The 4,519-nt window shown below is 33.8% G+C and overlaps 1 protein-coding gene across 5 annotated transcripts in view; it reads left to right on the top strand.

Annotated features, from left to right (window-relative positions):
- LOC128893906 (uncharacterized) overlaps positions 1 to 4,519 on the top strand; it is a 44,503-nt gene that overhangs the window by 7,312 nt on the left and 32,672 nt on the right. For 3 of the 5 annotated variants that reach the window (XM_054155233.1, XM_054155229.1, XM_054155232.1), the window contains exon 2: positions 562 to 789. The gene's annotated coding sequence lies outside the window, so the exon portion shown is untranslated. Of the gene's footprint in view, positions 1 to 361; positions 794 to 4,519 lie in introns of all 5 variants that reach the window. The other 2 variants (XM_054155231.1, XM_054155234.1) reach the window with 2 other exon arrangements.

The raw sequence follows: 4,519 nt of genomic DNA on the forward strand, positions 1-4,519 counted from the left end.
AACTATTGATGTACAAACGAAACGAAAAGCGGTACAAACGGGTGCAAACGATTCTGAAGAATCGGGAAAAAACAGATTTCAAAAATCTCAATGTCGGGTCCTGGCCATTATTATTATTTATTTATTGCTTTCAAACCGAATATGGTTTATATAGCATATACGTTACATGAACATGTTAACATATTACTTAACATCTTAATGCGCCTTTTTTACATAGATTAACTTGAAACTAGCATGTATAGCGTCTGTGTGCTTACATTATTTTAATGAAATGAAATGAAATGATAATAATAATAATTCTTTAATTTAAATGAAATGAAATTAAATTTGTATCGTGGAAAAAAAATTAATTTCCGAAAAGTCGGGCGCCAGGTTCACATAGCTGAAATCGTACAAGAAGATGGCCGTACGCTAAACGAAATTAACGTTCCCCTTTTTAACACTTCGCCACTCCTCCATGATTTCCGTGAACGAAACACCCTTCGAAATACGTCGATCTAAAAACTAGCTGGATATTTAACATTACAAAAGCAATTTCTATGAATTCCCGTCGAAACGTAGAGACGACTGAGCGATGAGGCGCGAACACGACGAGAAGTCGACTTCCTTCGACGAGTGACGATCGAGATGTGATAAAGGAGAAAGGAGAAAAAAAGTTCCGCGTGGGTGTACTATGCGCTTGAAAATATTGAAAAAATGCTCGACAAAGGGGGTGTCTAGGAAGGAAAAGTCGAAAACGAAGATCGCTTCGTCGATGACGACGACGGAAGGCACATCGTGAAATTCGTGGTGAGTCTTTGGAACTATTGAAGCTCTTTTTTTTTTGTTTTTTTTTTTATTTTTTTTTAATTTCATTAAACAAATAGCGGAGCTGCCATTCCGCGCAATGGAGCTGTTAAATATTTTAGCACGCCATGGTGCAGGGGCGCTGGTATTGCACGCGGCGCCACTGGGAAACGGATGATGCGCGTTAAAAAAAAAGAAATATGTAATAATACGTGGAAAATGGAATTATTTCGTGCGAGGCTTCCTCGTTGGGATCGGTATTGAAAATTTGTGGAGAACGTTGGAGGATATTGAAAATTGTAGAGCCTGGGATGGAATACTTGTTTTAGTTAAATAATTAAGAACGCTAGGAAGAGAAAACGGTAGGGATATATCTAAAAATTTGATTTTGAACATTTCACCTTTTAAATTCGATTCGGAACTTGGTATTGAAAAATTGTCAATTTGGTATTTATAATTAATAGGCACGAAGAACGTCTTCGAAGAAAATATAGTCGGTGTAATAAGTATTCGTACAGGGGAACCGATTCAAAATAAAACTTGATATTATTATTAAATATATTATTATCATAATATATTCATAATATATTCCACGTCATTCGATATCATTATTATCATTAAATATATTATATACAATATATTATAATATTATTAATAAATATTGTATTATTAAATAAGTATTATTAATAAATTTTGAGGGAAGAAATAATTAACCAACATTTCTGCACATTTGTCGAGTAGAATTTTCGTAAAATAAAGTTTGTTATTTTTAATGTTAACCTCTTATTTCTTTTCTTATTAGTTTTATTTTAAATTGGACGCTTAACGAATAACTTCTTACACTGACTGTAAGTGATATCACTTCTCTAGAGGTTGACGAAACTTTTGTCAGGAAAGGCCTAACTTCGATAATTAATTTTGAGAGTATCGCGAAAGGAATAGGATTTTTCTTTGCAGGGTTTATTTGACACGTGTCGAAGTATAAACAAAAATTGTTGCATTATAATTTTAGTATAAAATGACGGCGACGAAGCGAGTCTCCAAAATTGACTTTTTTTTTATTAAACGCCTTTTAATCGGTTTTCTTGTTGTGTATAACGTTTGGAACAAAAAACCAATAAATTTTATAATATATATACTGTTGGATATAGAAGTACGTAGCCGTATTTTGATTTAACGTAAACTTTCGTTTTTATTGACAATTTACTATTTATTTTTCAATATACAATATAAATATTTTTCAATATTTTTACAATATTCAACCACTACGTACTTCTATAACTAATACTACGTTATAAAATTTGTTGGTTGTTTGTTCCAGATTTTCTGCTAAATTCGATTTACTGTAATTAGATAGTGTGATTTAGATTTTGTACTAAAATTGTAACACAACAATTTTTGTTTATACTACAATATCTGTTAAATAAACCTTGCAAAAAGAAATCTTATTCGTTTTGCGATACTCTCATAATTAATGATCAAAGTCAGGCCTTTTTTTCAGCTTCTAGAGTGGCGTTACACCTTAATAAAATATATCGATTTAGAACGTGATGTTCAACAATTTCAGTCGAACCTTAGCATTTGTAAGTTTTACTTAAAATTATTATTTAGATTTACGTTTAGATGTTGCGATTTCCGGGTGGAAACATTTTTAATACAATCTATTTTTTCCTACCTTCGTCAGGTTTTAAAATATTTAATCGAACAAGTATTCCAACCATGCTTGCAAGAGAATGATCACCAGCCGAATAAAAATATCAATATTGGGATGGATGGAATGGAAACCACCGTGCTTCGCGAATCGAACGTTTAATATCTAGACAATTGAATAATATTTATTTAATATAATTTATTTTTTCCTACCTTCGTTAGCTTTTAAAATATTTAATCGAACAAGTATTCCAACCATGCTTGCAAGAGAATGATCACCAGCCGAATAAAAATATCGACCTCTCAAAATAATTCGCGTTTAATCGGTAATCGATGATCGTTAATTAAGCGATGCTCTTTGTGGATACGATTTCGATTCGGCTAACGTGCCTGTCCATTACTCATTATCTCTACTTGCGTTAGAATTTGGTAACAGTGATTGGGCCGCGGTATTGTCTGTTTTAACTAGTAACTAGTTAGAAGACAGTAACACGGACAGAAAGCGGATAATACCAGGCAACGATCGATGTTTCCATACACCGACACGAGTGGAAATAATGAGTAATGGACCGACGCGTTAGGCGAGTCATACTCGTCTCTAGTTGCACGTGTATCTAATAGGTAATTGGCTACTGCCCAATCAACAAATTTTCATTATCGATTTGGACCAAAATTGAAGTCTCGCGAGAATTCTACAATCGGCAGAATTCTATTCTGCGTATTTGCTGTATTTTCTTTACGCGAGGCAATTAAGAAAACATTGATAAAGCTCGTGGATTAATTAAACTAAACATGGGAATGAACATAAATCCTAATCATCGTACAAGCATATATAATAATAATTCTCACCCTTCTTCCACTACTAATTTTTCTGCATAATCCTGTATATAAAGTTTATTTTATATTATTTAGTACTCTGCACTGCTTAGGAGAGTTACGAATAACATAAACATTTCTTTCTATCGATGTATTGGTCATCCGAACTCAACAGTAGTGGTACACTCGCCTCGAGACACTTCAGATGTACCATGTATTTTACAAACACCAAAACCTTGAATTTTTAATTCAATTATCAGGTTTAGAAATTAATTACCTGCCTGGGAAATTTAATTATTTACGACTCTAGTTTGAACAGAAACATCTACTGGCCATTTTCTTACGACATTTGGCTCTGCAACTAAGAAGAACGACACAAAGAAGAATAATTGAAAGTTGTATGGTCTCCTTTTATAAATAAACGACCTTAGGACCCAGATGTTAGAAAGTTTACGTTACAAAGGCGGAGAATTAATTTCTACGCCTCATAAATGATTTCGTAGAGCCAGGAGAACACTATTCGTGGAACGACACGATTTCCAATGGATATGTGGAAAATTGAGACATTCGTTGGACGTTAGAGCGGTATTGGGATCAAGACCGAGACCGGGGCTCGGAAATAGGTGTTCCAGCAGAAAACGTTATTAACATCAGAGGCAGGGGACTCTCTCGGTGAACCGAGGACGTGTTTCTCTTTAAAAGAAATTAGCAGCGATACCTTTCAGGGCTCTTGGCCTCCTCTCGAGCACTCTAGAGTGCAGAGTGCAGAGCACGAGGTATTCAGTTCTCTGTACTACCTGGTGTCCTTATTAACGATACTCTGGGTGCGAGACACACCTCGCTCTCTTTCTCTCGCGATCAGCCTCGCGAAATAAGCGACGACAATAAACATATTATTACGGTTGGAATTGATCTGAAAAGGTATTCACTCTGAACCGTCTGCGTCCAACGAGGAGCTGGCTGGAGAGTAATATAATGCTGGTAACATACTGCTGGTAATATAATGTCACAAAATGACGAGTAAATATTTTTAATTAACCTACAGTTAAATTAAATAAATGCCTTGGACTTCTAGATTCCATTTCAATTTCGAAGTCGATTTCATTGTATATGAATGTACATATATATATATATATGGAAATTTAAATAGCTACATGACAATTCATTCTATGAAGATTATATATATATATATTTTTATGAAGATTATATATATATATTTTTATGAAGATTATATATATATATATATATATTCTATGAAGATTATATA

This window comes from Hylaeus anthracinus, unplaced genomic scaffold, assembly GCF_026225885.1.
Source record: "Hylaeus anthracinus isolate JK02 unplaced genomic scaffold, UHH_iyHylAnth1.0_haploid 3, whole genome shotgun sequence".
In the NCBI taxonomy this organism is placed as follows: Eukaryota; Metazoa; Arthropoda; class Insecta; order Hymenoptera; family Colletidae; genus Hylaeus; species Hylaeus anthracinus.